Source organism: Pteropus vampyrus, unplaced genomic scaffold (assembly GCF_000151845.1).
Source record: "Pteropus vampyrus isolate Shadow unplaced genomic scaffold, Pvam_2.0 Scaffold95, whole genome shotgun sequence".
Classification (NCBI taxonomy): domain Eukaryota; kingdom Metazoa; phylum Chordata; class Mammalia; order Chiroptera; family Pteropodidae; genus Pteropus; species Pteropus vampyrus.
Genome location: NW_011888876.1, coordinates 5451297 through 5478661, shown reverse-complemented (window position 1 = coordinate 5478661; position 27365 = coordinate 5451297). Strand labels below are relative to the sequence as shown.

Sequence of the window (27365 nt, the reverse complement as noted above, 5' to 3'; positions counted from 1 at the left end):
CGATACTCACTTTATTGTGGTGGTCTGGAACCGAACCCGCACTATCTCTGCGGTACGCCTGTACCAGCAACTTTGCCACTCCACTCATGAACCAGAGCTTTCTCCCTTGTGCAATGGGGAGACAGTGTCTACTTCAAACTAAATAAGACAGGATATGAGAATACCGAAAAGCATCTGCCAAAAAGTATAAACTCGATAAATGGCCTTGGGGGGAAAAACCCTCAAATATCAAGTAAAATGTTTTGTTTATACATCAGGTATGTGTACATTTCTCTGAAAAACAAAGTTTAGAAAAATATTAGCTGTGCTCTACTTATTAAGTGTATCCTATGGAGCAAGTGGAATTTAAATGTATAGGCATGTGCGTACATGTGGATCACCTTTATTATCAATAAGACTTTTTTTTGTCTTAAACCTTTTTTTTTTTAATTTTTATTTTCCAATTAGAGTTTACAATAGACATTTTTTAAGTTTCAGGTTTATAAAAAAAAAAGAGTGGAAAGTAGAGAGAATCCCATGTTTCCTTTCTCCCCACCACACATATACCTTCCCCTATTACTATCTTGCATTAGTATGGCACCTTTGTTACTACTGATGAACCAATGTTATTACAATACTAACTAAAGTCTGTAGTTTACTTTAGGGTTCACTCTTTGTGTTACACATTCTATGGGTTTGGATAAACGTATAATGACATGCATCCACCATTACAGAATCATACAGAACAGTTTCACTGCCCTAAAAAAATCCCATGCTCCACCTATTTACCCACCCTCTTCCAAATGCCATATAGTTAAAATCATATAGTATTTAGTCTTTTTGAATTGGCCTTTTACACTTAGCAATATGCATTTAAAATTTCTCCATGTCATTCCTTTTTATCACTGAATAATGTTCCACTGTATGGATATACCGAAGTTTGTTTCACTACTGAAAGACATTTTGGTTGCTTCCAAGCTTTGGCAATTATAAATAAAGCTGCTATTAACATTTGTGTGCAGGTTTTTGTGTGGACATAAGTTTTCAACCCATATGGGTAAATACTAAGAAGCATGACCATGGGATCATATGGTAAGACTATGTTTAGCTTTATAAGAAATTTCCAGACTGTCTTTCATCCAAAGTGGCTGTATCATTTTACATTCCCACCAGCAATGAATAAGAGCTCCTGTTGCTCCACATCCTCATCATCATTTCGTCATGTCAAAGTTTTGGACTTGAGCCATTCTAATAGATGTGTAATGGCATCTCATTGTTGTTTTAATTTGAAACCCCCTGACCACATACAATGTTAAGCATCTTTTCATATATTTATCTGCATCTGTATATCTTCTTTAATGAGGTGTCTATTTAGACCTTCTTCCCAGTTTTAAATTGGGTTGTTTAGTTTCAGAAGTTCTTTGCATATTTTGGGTACCAGTCCCTTTATCAGATATGTGTTTTGCAAAGATTTCTCTCTATCTCTGACTTGTCTTTTCATCCTCTTGACAGTGTCTTTTGTCTTCTGTAGAGGAGAAATTTTAAATTTTAATGAATTCCAACTTATCAACTTTTTCCTTCATGGATCATTCTTTTGGTTGGGTTGTATCTCTTTTTTAACTGACCTTTAAACGTGAAAGGCTTTAGATGTCAGGATATCTAGACTGCAAAATTAGGTTTTTATATGTGTGAACATTAGATCCTTTTCCTAGGAGCAAATCTCAAAACTGAAGAATGACTATGTCCTCTATATTCAAGCTATAAAACTTAGTCAAATATTTAGGAATTTCTCTAAAATACAATTGGGAGAAAATATTTTAAATTAAGGCAAAAAAAATAATTTAATATACTTACTTTCTTGAGAGATCCCATGTTATGTCTTGCAAACAATGTGATACAGAATTCAGGAAATTATTTACTCTCAAAATAGTAACAATAGGTAACTTTAAATTTTGTCAATACTAACATATGCAAGTTCTCCAAAAGAGGCTATATAAAAATAAAATATCCAGGCTTTATTTCTCCATTATGAAAGAACAATCACATGTCCACTATATTAAAGAAAAACAAAATAAAATTAGAAAAAGACACCTCACTGATATCACAAGAGGCTCAATTTAAAATAAATTATGTGAGATTTACAAGTAACTACATATTTATTAATTGCCTATTCTGTATCTGGTACTATGCTTGGTAGTACAGGAAATACAAAGATGAATCAACTCAGACATACTAAGAGAAGAGCAAATACTACATACAAATTCAGTACTCCCCCAAATCCCTTCAAATAGATTAAACTTTCTCTACATGGTGGCATTCAGTTTCTGTACAATACTAATGTGAAAAGAATTGAATTTCGGTATTTTCTTCCAAAAATTTCCTTATATTTTCTATATAAAAAAGGGCACATAGGGGAAGGCTCAACTGAAAAACCTATAGATTACACGTACCTATGCCAAAATCCAGCTATTCATCCCTACCCCAAAACACCTACAATGATAGAAAAGCTCAGTCCCACCATATCATCTGAAACCTTACAACACTGGACTCAGGTCAAAAGGTTCTTTCTTGATTAAGAGTTTAAACGAAAGTTGTACAATGCCTGTAATCCTAACATAAAATGCACTGTACAAACCAGCCAAGTGGAACCAGAATGCTTTCTGAATACTTACTTTCAAGGAGTAAAATGGAAAGGATGTTATCAATGTCCAATCACAGAAAGTGGTAGCAAGAAAACACATCTCCTCACTGAAATAAAGGGACACTAGCCCTTTCTAATCTTTGACAGCTTTGTGACAGAACTGTATCAGACAGTTAAATGGTCAAAGAACCAATAATGTAATGCATCTCTATAAATCTTTGTTGGTCACCTGTAATATGCCAGTCACTGTTCCAGGCACTTAGGACACATCAGTGAACAAGACACAAGAATACCTACCCTTGTGGGTTTAAGTCCAGTGGAGGAAAAACCACCAAAAAAAAAAAAAAAAAGAGATAAAATTATGTAAATTAAACAGCGTGTTAGAAGGTGTAGAGTGCTATGGAAGAGAGAGAGAGAGCAGGTGACACACAAGTACACTCACGTACCATACAGAGGGGGAATGCAATTATAAAGAGATGGTCAGTCTGCACTGAGAAGGTATCACCTGGCAAAGATTTGATGTGGTGAGGGAGTTAGCCAAGCAGATATCTATGGAATGAGCATTCCTGGCAGGGGAAGGAAGACTGTGCCTGGTCAGGTGGAAGAACAACACAGAGGCCAATGTGGCTGGATGGCTGGAGTAGGGTGAGGTCAGAAGAGAAGGGCAGCAAGGACAGAGGGGTGGGAATGAGGCGCCAGATCATATAGGGCAGAGGTTAGCAACCTTTTTCTTTAAAGGATCAGATACTAAACACTTTAGGCTTTTCAAAGCATAAGGTCTCTACTATTCAGCTCTTCCTTTGTAGTGCAAATGTAGCCACAGACTATATATGAACAAATGAGTGTGGCTGTGTTCCAGTAAAACTTTACTTATGGGCACTGAAATTTCAATTTCATATAATATTCGTGTCACAAAAATGTCAATATTTGATTCTTTTAACCAATTAAAAATGTAAAAACCATTCTTAGCCCACATGTCATACAAAAATAGGTGGGCCATAACTGTCAACTAAAACAGGTCACTTTAAGGACTGTGGCTTTTACTTTGGGTGAGATGGGGAGCCCTTAGAGGGTTTTGAGCAGAGAAGGCACAATATCTGACTCATATTTTTAAAAGGTCATTATGATTTTTATGTTGAAATACATAATAGAGAGGGCAAGGGTAGAAGGAAAGAGAGTACTTAGGAAGCTTAGAGATCTGATTCTGGATATATTCTGAAGGTAAGATGACAGGACGTCCTAACAGAATGGATGTGCAGTGGGAGCAAACTGGGGGCAACAGGAGTGACTTTGAGGTTTTTTAGCCTGAGCAATGAGTTAGGGAAGGTGCAGGGAGAGCAGGTTTTAGGATTAAGATCAGGAATTCCATTTTGGACATGTTGAATTTGAGGTATTTATTAGGTATTCAAGTAGACAACTAGATAAACCTATAGTTTAGAAGGGAGGTCTGGATTAGAGTATAAATTTGGTACTTTTAGAATATAGGTAGCATGTAAAGCCACCAGACCACCAAGGGAGTAGGTGTACCAATGAATGGGAAAAGGCAGAGGAGGCACGACTACAGTCACAAAAGGAGTGGCCTGAGAGGTAGGAAGGAAACTAAGACTGCTGTGAAGAAAACTCATGAGGCGAGCTCTCTGAATTAAAAACAGGAAACGAGATACAGCATGAGAATGGAAATCCTGAGTTTTAGTCTGCGTTTTCCTACTAAGGATGTTTATGATTCAAAGATACCTATATTTGGAAGTCTTGTGTATTACTGTGTAGTTTTAATCATTTATATAAATTTATCCTCTGCTATACTATTCTATCCCCACTTTGTCCCATCTTTGGAGAAAACTTTTCCTTGAGAATATCAGGTAAAAACCCTCAATGACTTCACTACCCCAAGCAACTGACATTCTGCTCAGATATTAAGTGTGGCACCAAGGTCTTCCATAATACAACGTTAATGTAATTTTCTCTGGCATTTCTCTGACCACGGTAGTTCCAACCGAAATGGGGATTATGACTCTTGCTTGGAACACCTCACAATGTACTACCGCTAAGTTTTAAGTTTAACCTTTTGCTACAACCTCTACCATAATTTGTCATTGTTCCATTCATTAAATGTCCATTTCAAATCTACCCCTCCACAAAAGCTTTGCCTAATACTTGACTTTAATATAATTTCTTCCTTCTTTGAGCCATTCAGCACTTTATCAACTTCCTTTATGACATTTCTATTACTCAGTTTTAGTTCTTTTTATCATAAGCTCCTTAATAAAATGACTTAATCTTTATCTCCAAAGCACCTAGTACAATGCCCTGCACTCAGGAGAGGCTCAATAAAACTCTGAATTCAATTCTAAATTTATCTTTCTTTAGAGAGTACCATAACTGCAGAATCGAAGAAGATTCATCTGAAAGGTCACCATCTTTTCCCATATATTTCCATGGCAGTCATCATACAGTGACTTATAAGGAGTTTCTGACTTTTCCTCCATAAGCACAAATTCCATTATTTTGTTTGACTTATTTTATCCATCTTGGATTAATTCCTCAAACCCTCTGTCATTCCCTTCAGGCCTTTACTATTTAGCTTGCTGACATACATTCCCTTTTACTCTTGGCATTATTCTTAGTAATTGCAATAACCACATAAATGACCCTTCTAAAATTCTGCCCTCTGCATTCCTTACATTCCTTTCCTCCAATGTTCTCATCTCCTTTCCTACCTTGGACACCCACTCCTCACCAGAGCCCATAACCTATTAATCCTACTACTTTTCACAGTCCCTCACCCTTTGCATGCCCTCATTTGTCCTTATCCAACTGAAATTATACAATCCATCATTTACCATCGCTCATTCATACCAGCATTTCCCTTTGTTATTTACTCCTGGAAAAACTAACCATGGTTAAATCCAGCTCTCTTAGCTACACCACACCAGTCACCCTGGACAACTGAATGAAGAGGTTGTGCTAATTAATCTTTTTCCTAAATTCATGATCTAACCTCAAAAAGGCCCAATAATCAATAGTTTTCAAACAGTGGTGGTACTTCAACCCTGGGGGATCTGAAAATGTGAGGTGGAGTTTTGTAGTTGTCACATGGTGGGTAATCTTGGCATCTGGTACCCTGGCATGCTAAACATCCTGCAATGTCCAAGGAGTCCCATTGAAAAAAAAAACAAAAACAAATATTTATTCACTTTTCCATTTTCCTAATGATTATTTCACATCTTCTCCTATGTCTTCAAGCATCATCTTGCTTTCTATTTCAATCAAAATACCAACCTTGCTGCATCTTTTCCCATATATTCTACATTTCTTCCTGTTATTATGAATAAATTGTCCCAACTCCTGTCTAATTCAAATCTCTCAACTCAAACTCTTTTGCCTACTCCAGGAATCACTCCCTCCCCTCTCTCTCATATAACTTCCCTTGACCCCCTTACAGCCTGATTCTCTGCCCCTTTTAGGGCATACAAAATTCTTTTGAGTTTCCATTTATTCTCCTCCCATTCTCTCTGAAATTTACCCCAATCAGCCTCTCACCCCAATACTCCATTGAAACAGGTCTTGTCAACGTTCCCTAAGATGTCCATGGTGTTTAACGCTATAAGCGATTCTCGATCTTCATCTCAGTTGACCTCTCGGCAACAGGTGACACAGTTCAACTGCTCCCTACTTAAACATTTTACTTCCCTTGGCTTCCACCAAGGACACCACTCTCTTAGTTCCCGTACTGCATAAATTACTCTGCCATTTCCTTTCTTATCTCCACAACCTCTAAATGCTGAAGTACCTCAGGATACAAGTCCTCACACTTAATCTCTTTACTATCTCACTGTGTTCCAATCCACATTGGTATCCTCGCTACTTCTCAAACAATTTACTTATACTCCCACTTTGGAGCCTTTACACTTGTTAGTTTACACCACAGATATCCATATAAATCCTTCTGTTACTTCTTCAGGTGTCTGCTCAAATCACCTAATCATGAACCCATCCCTAATCACCCTATATAAAATAGCAACCCCTCCTCTAGAATACCTCTGATCTTGTTCTATTTCTCTTCATAGGATCTGACATGATATCTTTGCTTACTCTTTGTCTTATACCACTAGAACAATGCCTGGCACAAAGGAAAAACTCAAATGAATTTCTCAAAATATTTTCTTATACCACGTCACATTTGATGCTCACAACATCCCTGAAAAGTAGTGGGGAAAAGAATAAGTGGTATAAACATTTCTATAATCTTTGAAAATATCAAAACACAAATATAACCAAGTTGTTAAATGATGTGTCCATGATCACACATGGCAGACTATCTCTAGAACTGGGGTCGGGTCTCTAGCACCTTTTTCAATTCACATCACTGTCTCCACAAGCAAATCAAAGAGCAGGTGTATTTTTAATTTTGCATAGTGATCTTTAAAAGCTCAACGTGAGACCTAGTCCTTTAAATCACAAACTGGAACTGGCACCTGAACTGTACATGCCTCAGTAGTACTTATTTTCTTTTCACTAAAAGGCTCTTAGAGGTCATCGGGCTATCTTTAGAATGTACAGATCTTGTGACAATTCTGATCAAAAGGAAAACAGGGTAATGGGGCAAAAAACAGTTAAGTATTCAAGGATTCTCTGTCCTCTGTGCCCACTGCGGCACACTTAACACCAAAGGGTAAACCAGCACCTTGGTAAACAAGCTTCAGAAGGTGTCTCTGGTTCTCAAAAGACTTTTTGTTGCCATTCTACAGAATAGAGCATGGCCAAGAAACCCTATCTGGAGACAGAATGGACACGATTATTTCTTTTACTTAAGTTTACAAAATGACCTCAGAACCTAAAACCTAGTTATAAACAAGCAATAATATTAAAACTCACCGATTTTAAAACGAATAAAAGTCAGTTTGTTTTCATTTTGGCAAAATAAACAATAGGTATTGACTGCACAGAAAATGCATAAATTCACCAAGTATTACATCAATACAGAAAATATGTCATATACAACAGTGCTAAAAATTAAGAAATATATTAGATGCTTCAGTAATACAATAATTTAATTTCCGGACTCTTGCCAACGCTCATTCTCCCTTTTCTGGCATCCTCTGCCACAGTTGGAAACTGTGTATCTAGGTCAGAAAAGACAAACAGCTTTTCAGAATAGCTCAATATCTTTGGCACAACTGTTGATATTATAATTCAACCCTTTCACAAACTCCTTTTAAAATATACCCTGATGTAAATCACAAGATTAGTATTACTGATATTTATGAAAAGCCATTGGGAAAAAAACACTAGATTTAGAAAAGTGATAGAAGTAATGGACTTAAAAACATGACAATGTAATTAATGCAAAAGTAACAGATTTAGGGTCAGAAGATTTGCATTCTAATTCCAGCTCTGCTACTAATGAGCTGGCCAATTTTCAACAAATCTCAAACTCTCTGAGCCTCAATTCCTTCACTTATAAAGCAAAATGGTTAGACTATACCTAGATTACTTTTTAGGTACTGCCTGTTTAAACACGAACCTATGATAAACCAAAAATCTTCAAGTCCATTTTATGTAAGACGTGTTAAATTTATTCCTTTAAAGTGTGTTTTTACAATGTAATCAGATTTTTAATATTGTAGATAAAACTAAAAACCAGATAATTGGGGAAATTTGAACACTGACTCTTTGATAACATAGAATTGCTTCTGGAGGATGATAATGGGTTTCTTTTGGGGGGAGGGGTGTTCATATCTTTTAGAGAAACATATTAAACTATTTACAGATGCAATTATATGAAAATCTGGGATTTTCTTTAAAATAATCTACTTGAGGGGATGAGGAAGAGTAAATAAGATTGACCATTCATTGATACTTATTGAAAATTGATGATAGGAGGTTCTCTGTGCTTTGACTATTTCCATAAGGTTTTTAAACAAGAACAAATTTACTAATAAGAATCTAACAAACCAACTTTCAATTTATCTGTAGTAAAATGAAATTTTCATATGTCATGTTTTCTTTAGGTGCATTCTCCTTTAGAGAATCCATTATGTAATTGTACAAAACCAAAGCAAGTAAAATTATAAAAGGATAAAAGCATCTTGGGGAACAATTTAGTAACAACTAATAGTCAAAGATGTGGATATCCTACAAGCAACAATATTATTTCTTGTTACATTATCTAGAGTAACTCCCAATACATAAACATAGTAAGACAAATAACACCAATGTGCACTACAGCACTGTTCATATTAAAATACTGGAAGCCTAAATGTCCATCGACAAGAGAATAGAGATATAAATTGTGCAGTTAATGAACTACAGTAATATATTCCATTTTGTCTAAACTCAAAGCAATGTTGAGTGAAAAAGCTAGATGCAGAATAATATGTACAGAGTGATGCTGTTTATATAAGCTTAAAAATGCAAAAAGATGTTACATATAATTTATAGATACACACATACTTTTAGGATAAAAACATCTAAGGTAATGACAAACAAAAAGTTCAGGAGTGGTTATCACTGGGGAAAGAATACGACAGATCAGGGAGGGATACACACGGGGTCCATATCTGAACTACAGTTTCTTAGGGGAAAAACAATCTGAACCAAATTTGGCAAAACAGTAGCACGTGAAAAAAACTGTGCGTGGTGAGTATAAAGTAATTTATCGTATTCTATTTTGTCTATATGCCTGAAATACTTTAGAATTTCAAAGTATATTTAAAACTATGTCCACAAGTATAAATATTCAGAAACCAAAGGAACCTTTGTCCTCTTAAGCAGCAAACTACTTTAGCCCCGGTCTTAGCCTTCAGAGATTAGCAAATTTTCTGATATAAACTAAATATTGATATTGAATAGAAGACACAAGAAACTTTCCCCATCAAAGAAGACCGTAAAGGTTTTTGTTCTTAAGTAGAATGAGACATAGAATCATCCAAAGATGTTCAAAATGTTAGAGTACAAGCTAAAGTCACTGTCACTGTTATGAAGGTCCCAAAGCACTGCAGGAGATAATACTGCCCAGAAACATCCTAATTTTAAGTAAAAAGTCAAGAAATACTTTTGTTAGGGCAGGTCTATGGAAAGCCCAAGATGTTTCTCAAGTCTCTCTAATCTGGCAGAACTCAACCTCCAAAATGTCTCTCCTGCAGATTTTGTCAAGATTTGACTTATAGGCTTTGTTATGGGAAGGTCTAGAGAAGGCTTTACTTGAGGGCAGAAGTCAGATGTCTTTTTCTTAAAGGGCCAAAGAGTAAACACTGGAGGTTTGCAGGCCCTAAGTCTCTGCAGCAACTAGTGAACTTCGACATTACAGGATGAAAGCGGCCAGACAATATGTAAACGAATGGGTATGGACGTGTTTTAATAAAACTTGAAAGACATAGTTTGCCAATTCCTGCTTTAAGTCACGGTCTTTCTAGTGTTTCACTCAGATGCCAGGGGTGTCGATCAGGTCTCTCAATTCTGGCTGTGCCAGAACTCCAATATCCTCCAGCTATACAACCTCCAGTTCATTCTCACCCCTGGGACAGCCACTCTAATAAACCTCCCAGTCTTTCTCCTTCATGGACAGCCCAACCCTCTGCCACGAATCACTAGGGACTCAAACACAGACATCTGGAAACCCCTCCTACACAATTTCCTCTTCACCAGTGTTCTACCCAGAAGCTTCTAGCTATTTTTGCTGTCCCAAATTCTGAGCTCACCACAGTTAGGCCACCATGCTCTGCTTGGGACTCCATATCGAGAAATTGTTCTCAGGCAGAAAGCAGGGGCACTCGTGGGGTTCATTTCATGAATTGCGAGATCACAGGCCTCTTGCCCAAAGCCTGAAAGAACTGCCTCGTATGGTTTTCTATGGCAGAATCAATTACTCCATTATAGCCAGAAATGGAATAATACTCAATAAACATTCTAGTTTCTACTATATATCAAAACCTCTGCTAGGGCATAGATAATCTGAAGCTATGGTATAATCCAAAGGACATGATGGTGAGAACAGCCATGCAATAAATACTTACTGAGGCATCTTACTGTACCAGTTAAGTCCTGACTTTGTCTTTGAGCCTCGGTATTAGCTCAGCCTAAAGTAGGAGTATAATCTGCCCTGTATATCACATAGGTTTCGGGTTAAGGATTAAAGTTGAGAAAATGTACATAAAAACACACCTGATAAAGCACTACATAAATCCAAGTTATTCTGTGATGGCTATAATCACACCCTTATCAATGTACGTTTTCCCTACAGCAGAAACCACATGTAAAAGGGTGGCTGTGAAGGAACATGGTGCATGTGCATGCATGCGCTCTGGAGGGTAGGGGGATTCCAGAATTCAAATCTGCTAGAGAACAGACTGCATATATAGAAGTGGTAGGAGATATGGGTAACTGCCAAACAAATGTTGATGATAAGCTGAATGAATAGCAGAAGAGCATTTAAGTGAAGTAGTACTTTTTTGAAATTTAAAATCAGCGTGTAAAAAAATAATTTTTGAAAATGTTTTCTTACACAACATGTTGATACAAATTTCTTTAGGTTAAACATATATATGGCTTTATTCCAACTATTTTAAAGTTCAAGAATAGAAAAATTTCTAACTTAAATAATTCTTTAATATTTGTCTAAATGGATCACAAAGGTCATGATCATTTTCTCAGCAATAGTCATATAAATAAATAAATAAATAAATAAATAAATAAATAAATAAATAAATAAATAAATAAATAATAAAGTCCAGAGAAAGGGTAAATCACTCAAGAAACATACAGGCTGGTAAGAGTTTAGGGAAAAGTCATGCTAGTAGACCAGTGAACCTTACCCTAGGTACCTGAGTTTAAAGCACAAATGTGAATCCAGCTTTTAACAAAGGCTTATTTTCTATTGGGTGTTGGAGAAGAGTGATGAGTAGCTATATACAGTGGTATGTTCTAAAATACTTCTCATTCTGCTTTCATTTTCTTAAACTGTCCTCTCTTCCTTCTTTTTCATTCTACCACTGCAATCTCAGGCCTTTAAATAAATGTCGGCTGTAATGTTAACAGACATTGGCATATAAAATGAGAAAGCGACAATTCCTTAAAAACACAAATGATAACTATAAAATAAAATAAAATATATTTGAGTATACTAAAATCAAGAACATTTAGTCTTCAAAAAACACCCTAAAGAAAGTAGAAAGGCAAGTTATAAACTGAAAAGATTTTTGGAATACATACATCCAACAAAAGTATCCAAAATACATAAGGATGACTTAAAATCTTTTAAAAAAAAAAAAGCAAAGACAACCCAAGAGGGAAAAAAAAGACATGAATCAGCATTTCACAGGGTGGGGAAAAAAGATCAATAAAAATGTGAAAAAATATTAATATCAAGAGTTATCAGAAAAATACAATAAAATTAAATATCATTTTACATCCAATCAAGCTGAAAAAATTTTAAAGTCTGACAACACCAAGTGTTCAAAAGATATGGATCCACAAGATCTTTTATAGATTAATGGTGGGGAAAAAAATGTTTGGCATAATTTCCACAAAGTGAATAATCCCATATTCTATTACCCAGAGATTTTAGTCCTAAGTATATATGAAGAGAAACATAAACATGTACAGGAGACATGTATATTAGACTGTTCAAAGCAAAACTGTTCACAATAGCAAAAACCTGGAAAACATGCAAAATGTCCATTCTTGGGAAAATGAATAAACTATGCTATATTAAATATATTAACATAATGGATTATTAATCAGTAAAGTGAAGAAACTACAATTACATGCAACGATATGGGTAAATAATAGTAATAAAATATTAAGTAAAAATACTAAGTCCTAAATGATTACATATAGAGTATCTTTTTTGTAAAATTAAAACCAAAATTAAAAAATATACTTTCTAAAAATCCATAAAGATGTGATAACACTATACAAAAACAGAAAGCAAGGGAATAATGATGACAGAATTCAGGCTGAATTCAGGCTGTAGACTGAAAACAGGAGGATAGGATGGCTGGGGGAGCCTGTGAAGTCAGATGTAGGTTATCAAGGACCTACCTTTGGTTCTGATGGTGGGTTCACAGGGGCTTATTAACATTTTAAAAATAAAATAAAAACAGGCTACACATGGGCCAGTAAGAGCATGCTATAAACAAAGATTACGGCTAATTCATTATCCAATTCTATGCACGTTACATTCAATTTTTTAAAAAGCTTCTTAGTCTATGTTAAATTTTTTACTAAATTGAGTTTTGGTCTTCCTGGAAAATAATTTTTTTATTTATGTCAAATCTAATCAACTATAAACAACTGTTATACTATTTTCCTAATGTGGGTAACTTAAAAAATACAAATTGCTGATATAGTATCTTAAACGATATTATGTTGGAATATAAGTCACAGATTGTGATTTGACTCATGGTATACTTACTACAACACTATTCATGAAACTGCAATTTAATAAGTACTCTGAGCTTGCTAAATACTAGAAAGCAAACAAAAACTTCCATGACCCAAAGAAAATATCTTTCCTTTTTACAAGATGACTTGTTTCTCACCTGACCCTTAAATTATAGACGCCAACTCAAAAGAGTCCTTTTACTCATAAGTGACACTTTCAAGTCAACCTCAGTATTTTTTCCCAAACTTCTGTTCAAAAAAGAACAAGTAAAATGCAAAACTTCTTCCATAATGCAGATTTTCTTATTGGAAAACTTAAAATTAGGGTTTTCGTAACAACTAACTCAACCACTTAATAAATAAATGCCTATGGTATATACAAAACACTTCAGAAAAAATAACTGTAAAAACAATCTGTTATACTCAATTTCAGCATTTTGTAACTTCCAATTAATATGGTATATATAAAAATATATACTCACCTACTTCTGACAGAGGTTCACGAGGAAAATATAGTATAAATAACTGATAAACACACATGAAGAATGATCATATATAAAAAGGGTCCCCTTGTCTGAATTTCCAGTGGGAAACAAACTTCACACTTCTAAAATGATGTATTTATTAGCTAGAAAGCTTTAAATTGTCCAACCATCTGAATAATACTAAGCCCCTGTTCAACACCAACCCCTTTCTCCCAAAAAAATGAATGAGAGAAAGGGGAAAGACCAAGCAGCACAAGAAATAATGTGAAAAATGGATTCAGTTATTTGTGTTATTATTTATCTGTTGAACATTCCCAGATTTCCCATATTTTCCCAAGACAGAGACTTCACATCACCATCCAGAATGTTACCCTCAAATAAGCAGAATAAGAAAATTAAAGGCAGTATAGAACTAGGAATATTTCCTACTTGTATTATCACTAAACAGATGACACCGATTAGTGAATGAACTTGTATCTTAATACACATATCCCTACATTATACAAAGCAATTCTTATAAAGCATAACACGAAGTAAATTCAGCATCACAGACAATCCTGTGTAGTTGCTCAAAGTCTCGACATTTGACAGATAGAACAACAAACTCAAACAACTCTTGTAAAATCACACAATTAGTAAGTGGTAACAATTACATGCAAACTCAGGTCTGCTGACAGACTTCTATTCACAGAAAACTAAAGAAAAAAAATTGAAGTCAGGGGACCAGGGCTATAATTGTATCGTTAGAATGGCCACTAACGGCCATTCCCCTGGACCTGTGGATTCTGCCTCCTGAAAAATAATAGCTCCCACCCTATGTGCTTCACAAGGCTACTGTAAGGATCAACTAACAGTCATGAAGTATTTTGAAAAGTACAGTGTTATATAAATGGGGAGAGATTAGTCTTCCAACCTAATGATAGTCGAGTCCTGAACTCAAGGGACAGCAATACAATACCACGGTCTTGTGACTGTTATTTTTTCAGTCTACAAAAAATTCTGCAGTTCAAAAAGAATTCTAAATCTCAGTTATTCGATGTGTGACTCATAAATGGAAAAATAAAACCACTGAGTTCACTTAAACGAAACGTGAGAGTTTATAAGACAGGAGAAGAGAACAGACTAAATTCTCTCTCCCTGAAAAGGCCTCTCCACCAACCCCTACCAGTAATAATGATGATGCCACAGTAATGATAGCAAGTGCCTGCAGTATGGCAAGCACTCAGCTAAGTATTTTACATGCATTACTCCATATCCTCAAAGGCCCTCTGTAGGAGATACAAGTATATCAATTTTACAGAGGAAACAATAGTCTAGAGGAGTGAAGTAACTTATCTGAAATCAAGCATCTAGTTAGTGGACAAAGCAGGATTCACACTAGACCACTTGTCTATAGAGCTGGAGCTCTTTATAACTCACTACTATAAAGCAAGCCCACCCAGCCAAATGCTACCTCTCAGGAAGCCTTTCCTTCATCCCAACCCAAGTATAAAACTAATTCTTCCTACAAAGCACCATTTCATTTCCTCTCTGGTGACACCTCTACCTACTTATGTTATGCAGTATGAACAAACATGAAAATCTATTAACATTATTATGAATGTTGACATACATGCAGATACACATACATACGCATACTTACGCACACACATATATGTACAAAAATGCAAACATATAACTTATCTGAGTCTTGGGTTCCTCATCCCTAAGGAATCATCTACTTCAACAAGACTTGTTTTGAAACCAAACAAGAATTTCTTTAAAGTGCTTAAAGAAACATTATTTGCTCAAAACCACAGAGCCAAGATATGAATTCATGTTTAATGACCTACGTGACCAAGCCAGCCACTTGACTCCAAAGCCCAATGTTTTCAGTACCATCTACATAGCTCATCTGGCCTCTCAGATCTCAATTCTTAAGGTTGAAGTGAGTTGGGAACCAGAACCATGCCAATTCAGTTAATACATATTTATTGTAACAAAATTATAAAAGCTGAATAAATTCATTGTTGGTAATATTCTATAATTCCATGAGAGAGAATGCCTGTCATCTTCCATGTGAGATTCCGGACTCTGGTCTTTCCAGGGCACAAAGTTAGGTCTACTCCCCAATCCCTGCCACCATTCCCAATAATGATGAGAAAGGAAGAATTTCTGAAATCTGATTTCACACCTTTTCTGGAAATTAGATTCAAGCATAAGAACAGTAACCTGTTCTCGTACATAAGATGCTTAACCTTTGAAATGACATTTTCCAAATACCATCCTTAACTTAAATGCTCCACTCTGACCATGCACTCAGCTTAGACAGTGCCACCTCTGACCTCTACACCTTCTCAACCCTTCACCCAGCTTGAACTGAATTAATGAGCCCTCCCATATGCTCCCACTGCACTAGTTGCCTTCATGTTTCACCATTGACTAGTTCTATAGCCACATACTATTCCTTGAAGGAAGGTATTGTTTTGTTCTCTGCTATATTCCTAAAATATACCACAGTGCCTGGATGGTAAGCACTCAAATATTTATCAAATGAATAAATAAATGAATAAATGATTGATGACCTAATTAGGACTCTGTCTTGGTACATCTCCTCATCATTCTCCATAGCTGTACACAGCTAGACTCATACCAGTCTTGCCATAGAGCTGTCTCTCTACCGGGCTCTAGGCAAGGTGCTATGACCACAGCTACTGTGCACCCTTTGCTTACTGAGGAGCAAATTCAAGCTCATAAGAGTGTGCTTCAACTAGGATGCTGATCGCGATTCATTCTAAAGGTACTTTTTTCTCAGATAATTTATTTCAGGGAACTGCTGATATAAACAGCAAATACTGCCATCATATCATACATAATTACATGACCAATCCTGTAAAATGATCGCCTTGGTTAAGACTTCATTTTTGATCCCCCATGTTCCACAGCATGTACATGATACTTTAACCCTCTAATTTAATATTTACATCAACCCTATAAAGTAAATAGTGTATGATCGGTCTCCATTTTAAGGTTGAAAAACTGAGACTCAGATGGTTAAGTAACTTATCCAAAGGCACCATAAGAGCAAATCTATAATTTGAACCCAAGTCTGTTAGGTGCCAAAACCTGTGAACTGCTATACTAAAGAGTTTTCAAGAAAAAGATGCCTGCCTCATCAGCTTCATAAGGTGGTCTCAATCAACTAAAAACTGAGCTAGGGGGTCAGGAAAAGACAATCATCCAGTAACTCAAAATGTGACGTTAGGCTTCCCATTCAGTATTATATACCGATATAAACTCAACACAGAAGATAAAAGGAGCTTCAAGAATCAAAACTGCTGTAAAGAATAAAAGTTATACAATCCTAAATTATACTGCTGTGAGAAAATTTAAGTTATTACGAGAAGTTGGCCTTTTTCAAAACAGTTATTCAAAATGATGGAGTAGAAGAATAAAATGACCATCTGTTAACAGGGTGGTTAAAGGTTAGAAAAGCAGACCAGAAAGAAAGGATGAGAGAAAAAAGTCTCGTTCCAACAACAACAGACCATATGCAAAGTTACTCCCTTGCCAATTTATGAGAAACACACAGCATATGGAAAATAGGAAAAATGTGACAGTATCTACAGGAATTCTCTTTTTAAAAAAAGTTGCCAATTAAAACAAAAAGGTTCAAATCATTAGTAATTAGACCACAGAATATCTGAAATAAAATTGAAGAAACGGCACCATGTCTTTAGTTCCTCTAGACTTACAGCACATGTATTGAAAGGCAACTTCTCTAGTGAAATCATTCCTACAATGCATACCTACACGATTTTTAATAAAGTCACTAGATAAAGTTAAACTTCACTTAAAGTTACAATTAACTACTTGTTAGGTTGTCACTAAAGCATCTGATTTAATGCTATTCTAACTGTTCTAACTTTAAAAGAAATATGTAAGTGGTGTCCATTCTTATTTCCCATTCTCCTTTATGACAATATTTAAAGACACTGGCATTTTAATATTCCAAATCCACACTGCTTCTCTGACACGTTTGCTTTTCAACTTCTGAAAGATTAATGAGACTTGACTTAAATGCATTTCTAGCCTGTCAATCCTGATGTTTCAATGGCTTTATACAATTTCCTTTGGAATAAAATTTTAACAGAGAAAGCAGTTTTTTATTCTTTATACTTATGGTGGACGCTTAATTAGCATCCTCAGGTTACACACAATTTCCTGAAGAGACCAAATTAAACAGAGCCCAGAGATAATGTTTCTAGGTTTGGCAAACAGCACAATTCCTACAACTTTCCTCTGGCATATTTACAGCTCCCTTCTATGATACACTATTTCATTTAACTAACTTACCTCATTCCCTCTTTTCTAACCACAGACTTTTAACATAGTGTTCTCTTCACTATTATTTTATTGATAAAATGAATTAACTGAGTAGGGGATTAGGAATGATATGTAACATGTAATCATAAAAATGATACAATAGGGAAATAACCTAAGTGAATTATATAGCTTGTCTATACATTAATACAACTTTAAAGATTTTTACATTCCCTATACCTAGGTGCAGAGGTATGAAAATATAATTTAGTCAATATTATTTATCCTATACACATTTTATTAATGACCAGAATTGATTAACCATGTGCCAGGCATTGGTTACTAACATATATAATCTCATTTAATAATAACAACGATAATAACAAAATGATGCCTAACATATAAATTGTGCTTACCACGTTCCAGGTACTATTCTAAGTATACCGCACATGTTAATTTATTTAATCCTCACCTTTAATCCCCTATGAAGTGCAATTATTTCAAATTCATAAATGAGGCTTTGAAAAAGCTCTTACTCATAGTATAAGTGAAGAAGTGACATAGCCATAATTGAAATTTAAGTTGCAATATGGAGTCAAGCCAAACTCTTACCCTCTAAGTAATACTTTCCACTTTCGCTGTTATCACTCCACCCCCAAACAACTCTTCAAGGACTCTCTGGGACCTAAAAGATAGAGAAGTGGAATTTATGGTTCCTACTGAAGTACCATGTCACATATAATCTTATGTCCAACAACATTTATAAACTTCAGCTAGAGCTAAATCAACCTTGCTGCCATCTCCCAAACCTCTCATTCAGTACTCCATGCCTTGTTTCATGTTATTTCCCCTAAAACAGCATCTCCAATCCCCACCCTCAAATTCTGCCCAGAGTTCAAAGTTCCACCTCCTTCACGAGACATTCTCTGACACTTCCAACCAACTGTGAAATTCCCTTTGCATAAACTCTTTCAATAATTACTGCAAGCTATGACCATTTTTGTTATTAAGCATATACTGCCTCATATTGCAACTTGAATTATTTTGACATGCTTTTCTCTAAACTATAAAAAAAGGTCAGAACGGTGCCTCAAAATCCGGTACCCACCTCTGTCCACAGCACAGTGTTATACATATAACAGGAGCTTCGTAAATATTGTTGAATAGATGAACATGTACTTTTATTTAGTGAGAGAGAGTAAGGCAAAGTATTTTGACAAAGTATAGGCGCTGATGTCAATAAACCTGAATTTTAATCTACCATTTGCTACCTACCTGTTTGACAATGGCAAGTTGTCCTGAGTTTCTATTCTCATCTTTACAAAAATAAAACCTCTACCTCACTGAGTTGTTAAAAAATTTAAATTTTATTACCTTCAAAGGAGAGACAGACTGACAGTTCTCAATATTTACAATGGAAGCCAGAAAACAGAGGAATGGTATCTTCAATGTGCTTAAAGAAAATAACTGCCAATTACAGAATTCTAAATCCAGGGATTATATCCTTTGAAAATAAATGCAAATAAATGCACTTTCAGAAAAACAAAATTTGAGTTTGCCACCAGCAAACTGTACTAAAAGAAATTCTGAAGTTATTCTAAATTAAATTTAGACCTGTACTAAAAGAAATTCTAATGGCTGTTCTTCAAGCAGAAAAAATTATCAGATAAAAGAGATCCAGCTAGGAAAATAAAGAGATAAATATATGGGCAAATCCAAATGAATATTAATGGTTATTACATTAAATAAAATATTGATTTTTGGGGTTTAATTACACAGAAAAGTACGCAACTATAATAACATATAAGTTGAGATGAGGGTAAAGATGCATATATTGTCAGGATCAAGGGTAATGGTATCAATTAACAATAGATTCTAATAAGTCAAAAATGTATTGATCAAATTTTTTAAGAAAACCACAAAAAGAACTGAAAAAGGCTGTAGAAACTCCCAAGTAATTAAGAGGTGGGCGGATGACTTAGGAGAAAATGATTTATGAAAAAATACCACTGGCACAATGCGACATCCTTTCAAGGTAGGAAGCAGCAACTTTGCAAAGATAAAGAAACCAAGACTTTAGGAGGTTAAGTAACTCCCAAGTTGGGCGGGGCCAGGTGTTGAAAGCAGGTCTGTCTAGTTCCAAAACGTGTATTTCCATGATGTCATGTTCTTGGTGGAGAAAGCAAAATGACCAGGTGACAATGTAATGAAGAGATAAGTTTAAAAAAGAAAAAGAAAGAAAGGAAGGAAAAGAAAAGAAAGCTATGGAGAGAAGAGAATAGGCTGGAAGAAAAAAATAAGGGAGAGAATTTTAAGGAGAGAGAAAAAGGAGTTGAACGGGGTGCAGTCCTAGGTCTCCAGGGCCTGCCTGTGTTTCACATCAGAACCTCCACCGCTCTAGACTGTGGCTGTGACCCACAAAGTGACTCCACTGAGAGGTCCCCCATTTCCTGCCATGGCTCCACCAAGTCCTTCCACCCAAAGTTCCTCTATACTCCCCGACCACAACCACACTGCCACCTACATCCTGCAACAGGTGGCAGTGATCAGGAGAATAGTGAACATCAACTTTTTTGGTAACCAGCTGTGTGCCCTTGAACAAGTCTCTTCCTTTTCTTGGGCCTCATTTCCCCCACTTGTAAAAGAAGGGGTTGAATTAAATGATTTCTTGAGACCCTTCAGGGTCTCATATTTTATTAATTGGTAAATTTTTTTAAATCCATCTTTTATTTTGAAAACTTTAAAACCAACAGGAGAATTAAAAGAATATTACGATTAACATCTATGTACCTTTGACATAGCTTTACCAATAGTTAACATTTTGCTGCATTTGCTGTATTTTTTGTGTGTGTGTGGAACTATATGAAAGTAAGTTGCAGGCATCGTGACTTTGCCTCTAAATACTTTGCTGCATCTCCTAAGAATAAGATCACTATCTCTCTTAACCACAATACCATTATCACACCCAAGAAAATTAACAACTCAACAATATCCAAAATATAGGCCATATTTAATTTCCTCTACTTGTTTCCAAAATTTCTTAATTTTATTTTTAAATCCATGACCCAATCAAGATTCATACGCACTGCATTTTTCTCATTTGAGACTCTCTTTTAGGCTAGAACAATCTCCTCACATTTGTTTTTGTTTTTCATGTCAGCCTGTTTTAGGAGTTCAGGTCAACTGTCTTATGGAATGCCCCACATTACAATTTCTCTGATTGTTGCCTCATTTCTGGCAATAATATGACCAGAAGTGATGTTATGTAGTTTTTACTGCATCAAGACAAGGAATACCTGTCATCAGCTTAGTGATCCTAAGCTTAATCACCTGGTTAAGTGGGAATGTCAGATTTCCACAGTGTAAAATTATTTCCTTTTGTAAGTAGTAATCTGTGATGAGATACTTTGAGCCTATGTGAATATCCTTTATCTCAACACTTAAGTTGAATGGTATATTGAATGTGTATCCTATGTTCTGTAATTAATACTAAGAGTATAGAAATAAATAAAACATGGAATCTCATGTCAAAGAGTTAATATAACAGAAAGATACAACTGATTAGGTAGAGTCAAACAAATATTACACAGGTAGGACAAAGATGTCAAAAGACAGAATGTGACCAACTAGAATTCACATGTGTTGCTGATAGGAGTGTAAAGTAGGAAAACTACTTTAGACAACTTTTTAGCATTCTCCCCTAAAGCTGCACATACACATAATCCATGACCCAGTAATTCTATTCCATGTTATATGCCCACAGAAGTGTGTGCATGTGTAAACCAAAAGACAAGTGCAAGAATATTCATAGCAGCACTTACTTGTATTGGTCAAAAATTGGAAATAACCCGTATGTCCATCAGTAGAACGGATAGTATCATAATCATACAATGGAACAATGTGAAATCAAGTAACTCCTGCTACACACAAGAACATAGATGAAGCTCACAAATATTGAAACATATACACAAAACATAACACACAGCTTTGACTGCATAAAGTTTAAGAACAGGCAAAACTAGTCAAAGTCAGAATAGTGGTTACTGGCAGAGGGGGTAGTGAGCAGTGACCAGAAAAGGGACATGAGAGAGGTTTCCTGGGGTGCTAATAATGTTCTATTTCTTCTGAGTGCTGGTTAAAAGGATGAATTCACTTCGTGAAAATGCGCCAAGCTGTATATACTTATGATTTATGTACTTCGTTTTATTATACTTCAATAAAAACTACTTTAAAAAGACAGATGGAAAAACAGTAGACAGGAAAGTAAACTAGCATTTACATTCTACTAAGTAGGAAGCACCTAGAAAGTTCTAAACACATGGAAATTGTTTTATCTGAACCTGCTTTATTTTGGGGACTCCCCAGCCGTGTGAGGCAGAGCAGGCGGAGCCCACCTTCAAAGTGTGATTCAAAAGTAATGACTCAAAGAAGCTGGGTCCTTGCAGAATCCATCTATTCTGGCAAGTGCTAGCAGCATAGCAGCTTCATTTGGTTTCCGGAGACAGCAGTTCTACTTACAGTGTCTAGCATCCCCTGACAGTGCTGGCAGTTCAAACTCCAGTGTCTGCTAGGATAACGTCCCTAGGTACAGAACTCCTGAGTATGTCTCGCTGGCTCTCAAAGAGATTCTGTGAGACACCTAAAAACATCCTATTTATGAGTTCCTTGCCAGAGTCAATATCTGTTGCTTGCAACAAAGAGTCCTAATTCCCTATTTGATAAATGTAAAAAATAAAGACTCACCACATTGAAAAAGTTAGGCAGTTTTTTTATAAAGTTAAATTCACTTACCATTCACCCAGCAATCTCACTCCTAGAAATTCACCCAAGTGACATGTAGACATATGTCCACACTCCAAAAAGTGTTTTAATATATTTAATATATGATGCATGAAAATGTTTGTAGCAGTTTTACTCATGATGGCCAAAAACTAGAAACAATCCAAAAATCCATCAACTGGTGAATAAACTGTACTATATCCATTCACTGGATATACTCAGCAATAAAAAGATATCAACTCCCAATACATGCAACAACATGTATGACTCTCAAGAGCATTAGGCTAAATGAAAGGGGTTTGACTCAAAAAGGAGTCATACTTAATGACTACGTATATATGACATTTTGGAAAAAGCGAAACTATAGAGATAAAAATTAGATCAGTGATTGCCAGGGATGGAAGGTGAAAAGAGGGGACTAACTACAAAGGGACGCAGGAGATCTTCTTGTTATGACGCGAGTATTTTATATCTTGATTGTGGTGGTGATTACATGATTAAATAAGTCTGTCAAAATTCACAGAACTGTGTACCCATAAAGGATTAATTTTACTCTATGTAAAGTATATATCAATAAAAATGGCTTTTAAAAAAGCTTAAGAGAGGCCACAAATCTTACTGAAGGCAATATATACAGTTAAGAAGCTGATTCAAACTCAGGTCCTAATTCAAATACCCATGCCTTGAAGGATAAGGAGATTGGGCTAAAGGCACAGAGAAGAGGTGAGTGAGGGGGGAAAAAAAGATTCCAAGATGTTCTTTTTTCTCAAAACCATGCTTATCGAAATTTTCAAGGCCTGCTTCAGACACTACCTCTACCATATAGCCATCTATTCATTCGCTCATTCCACAAATGTTTCTTGAATGGCTACTATGTGCCATCCACTGTTCTAAACACTTAAGACACATCAGTGAACAAAACAAAAATCCTTGCTCTTATGGAGCTTCAGCTTAGCAGAGGTTTGGGAGGGAAAGCAATATATCATAAATAAGTCAATAACGCAGTCAATGTTAAAAGTTAAGTACAATAAAAAAAATAAATATAAAAAAAGGAGCAAAGTAAGAGGAATTCAGAGTGTGGGAAGAGAAGGTTGCAGAACTAAAGATAATTAGAGTAAGTTTAATTCACAAGTTTTGAGCAGATCTGAAAGAGGTAAAGAACATTTCAAGCAGAAGTAACAGCAAATGCAAAGGCCCTGGGTCTAAAGCATGCCTAGCCCATTAAAGAAATAGCAAGGAGGCAAATGAAGTGAACCAGATGAGAATGACAGCAGATGAGGTCAGACAAGTAATGCAATCAGATGAAACAGGGGCTTGTTTGTCCATTACTGGAGTGAAAAGGGGAGCTAATGCAGGGTTTGGGCAGGAAATGAATGTGATCTGATATATTCCTAAAGGATTATTCCAGCTATTGTGTTGAGTTAGCCTGTTGGAGGCAAAGGTACATATATACGGCAGGGGTTGTGCGTAGGAATCTTCTACGGAGATTCAGGTAGAAGATGATCAGACCAAGATGATGGGAAGAGTAAATGTAGTGTTACGACACTGCACATACTATGAACATAAGGCAAACAAGACTACCTTGTGGGATGTGAGAAAAGAGTGAAAGTTAATGCCAAAGTTTTTGGCCTGAACAACTGGAGGATGAAATTGTCTTCATCAAAGATGGGGAGACCTGTGGCTGGAGCATATTATGAAGAGAAGAAAAGGGCTTGATTTTAGACATGTTCTATTAAGATGTCTATTAAACATCCCAGTTCAGTAGGCAGTTGAATATATGACTCTAAAGTAACAAAAAAAGAAATCTCGGTTAGAGATATCAACTTGGGAGCTGGTGTACGAAGAACATTAAAAGATGTGTAAGTTAGATAAGATCCCCAATGAGAACTTCACTTTTAAAAAGTAAGGAGAAAGTAGGAAACAACAAAGAAAACTGATAAGGATTGATCAATAAAATGGGGGGCGGGGAGAGGGAGGAGAATGTGTGGTGTCCTAGAAGCCAAGAGTGAAAAAAGTGTGCCAAGAAGGAATGAGTAATCAACTATGTCAAATGCTATTTATAGGTCAAACACAATGAGGATTGAGAATTGACTGTTGAATTTAGGTACTTTGATGTTACTAATGACCTTGCCAAGGGCAGTTTCAGCTGAGGGCAGGAAAAAAGCTTGAACAAAGCTGGCTTAAAGAATGAGTTGGAGAAACTGGAACCCTTACACATTGCTGATGGTAATATAAAATGCTATCACTTTTGGAAAAATTTGATAGTTTCTCAAAATGTTAAACATAAGCTTACCATAGGACCCAGCAATTCTACCCCTAGGTATGCACCCAAGAGAACTGAAAACATAGGTTCACACAAAAACCTGAATATGCATGTTCATAGCAGTGCATTTCATAATAGCCATCAAGTGGAAACAACCCGAATGTCCATTAACTGATAGATAAAAAAAAAAAAAAAAAATGCGGTACATGTCTAGCATTGGAATAGTATTCAGCCATGAAAAGGAATGAAGTACATGCTACAACATGGCTGAACCTTGGAAATGTTATACTAAAACGCCATGTATTGTATGATTCCATTAGTATGAAATGTCCAAAACAGGTAGATCCATAGAGACAGAAAACAGAATTATTGGTTGCCATAGAATAAGGGATGAAAGAAACAGTGAGTGATTGCCAAGGAGTATAGGGTTTCTTATGGGATGGTGAAAATGTGCTATTTAGATAGTGGCAATGGATGCACAACTTGGTAAAGATACTAAAAACTGAACTGTACACTTTAAATGGTGAATTTTATGGTATGTGAATTCTATCTCAATAAAGAGAATGAGAGGAAAGAAATTAGAAAACAGTTGAATACAGACAACTATTTCTAGACGTTTTGCTACAAAGGAGGGTAAATAAATGAGACAGTGCCTGGCAGTAAAAGTGGGGTGAAGAGAAAGTATTTTTAAAGTGGAAAAAATAATAAGTTTATATGCTGATGAATGATCCAGTAGAAAACAAAACCATGATGCAGGAAAACTGGAGTGGGGGCGATTCTTGGAGCAGTGTCCGTAACTAGTTGAGAAGGGATGGTATCTAGTACACAAATGAACGACTGTCTTTGATAGATGCACATCTATGATAACAGGAGTGAGGGCAGAATGCATGGGTATCAAGTGCTTCAGTTTTCTTAGTGAAGTGGGAGAGGTGTTATAGGTTTAAAGAGAAAGGTGTGTAAGAGCTGTCTAGGAGTAAGAGTGAATAGACTACGTACTATGATCGCCTTGCAACGTTAAGGACCCACGAGGTTCAAGGTCATGAATTTAAAAATAAGATCAGTCAGCATGGGTGTGTGTGTGTGTGTGTGTGTGTGTGTGTGTGTGTGTGTATACACGTGCGCACACGCAAGCATGTGCTTGCATGTGTTTTACAGCTATGTTCAGATGCACGGATACAAGTACAGAGTAGGAAAGTCAGATTTAACCAGGGTTGTAAGTTTTGCCAAGTAAATTTGATAAAGCAAGAGCATAGGAGTTGAGGATATAGCCAGAGGAATATGTATAATAACCAACCGTGGAATTTAAGTTGGGTGAGAGAGGGAGTGAGAACACCAAGAAGATAAACAGTGAAAAAGTGGCAAGATCAATAGATCTGAGGTCCATAGTCTAAATGGCATCCATGGAACACAAGATCACTAGAGGAGGAGAGTTCAAGTAACCAGAAGCTAGTGTGTTAGAACAATCATCTACGTGTTAGTCATCCCTAAATGCTCAAGCTCAAGAAATCATTCCAGTTTCTAAACAGCAAATGGATTCTTCTAATTATCAAATGATTTTGCATTCAGCTGTCATTTATACTCCCTCCTCCACTCAAACATTGGCATTCCTAGTGCAGGTCCCATGCATTTTTATTTATTTAGTAACTTATATAAATTTACTAATATACTCCTGGGCAAATTCCAGGTGTTAATAAAGACTTTTTGATGGATACAGGACCTTGATGAGTTATAAAACCATGCAGTGAGGGAATGAAAAGACAGATAAGTGAGCAACTGTCCTTTCCCTATCACAAACATCTGAGACAATTTCTCACCATTTACAGCTGTCTGCCTTTCAGACTACAATACACACACAATTAATTTACCAATCACTGTCCTTCATATTTACTATTCAAAGACACTGCAGCTGGTGAGGCAATTTTCTATGTTTGGCTGCAAAGACTATACACTATTAGCAATTGAAATTAGAGAAGACACAGCCATTTCATCAAAGGAAAGCTTCTGTTTTAAAATTGTTTTAACTAAAACAATTTGTATCTTCCATATATTTTCTTCAAGAACACATGTACGTCATTATTTTAAAAGCATACTTTTTAAAAATTTCCGTTATTGATGGGGGGAATGCACAAAAGGCATAAGAATTATGTCCAAAAGAGAGAAACCTATATTGAGTTCTCATGCAATTACAAAATACTCTTGGCACACCTCTCAGTCACAGAATGTAGGTAATAAGTGATCTTCCTATACCCAGTGGTTCTCATTTCTGTGCATTAGAATAAGAGGCACAGGGACCTTTATATACTAGATGTGCCCTCACACCCCCAGAAACCGATTTAATTGGCCTGGGGCAGGATCTAGGTTATCAGTATTTTTTTAAAACCTCTAGAAAATTCTAACATAGAGGCAGACTTGAGAACTACAGACCTAATCTAATCCTTTTATCTGTATCAGCAGCCCATACATCTCTCCTGTACTTCAGATTTCATATCCAACTGCCTTATACACTTCTCCAGCTGGAGGATCGCATGAACAC

General features: G+C 36.0%; 1 protein-coding gene across 7 annotated transcripts in view; it reads right to left on the bottom strand.

Annotated features, from left to right (window-relative positions):
- Positions 1 to 27365, bottom strand: part of STRBP (spermatid perinuclear RNA binding protein) — a 113988-nt gene that overhangs the window by 57977 nt on the left and 28646 nt on the right. For 4 of the 7 annotated variants that reach the window (XM_011364311.2, XM_023533092.1, XM_023533090.1 and 1 more), the window contains one exon: positions 18403 to 18475. The exons of 2 other annotated variants lie outside the window; for them this stretch is intronic. The gene's annotated coding sequence lies outside the window, so the exon portion shown is untranslated. Of the gene's footprint in view, positions 1 to 10; positions 139 to 18402; positions 18476 to 27365 lie in introns of those variants that run through there. One more of the 7 variants, XM_023533091.1, reaches the window with a different exon arrangement.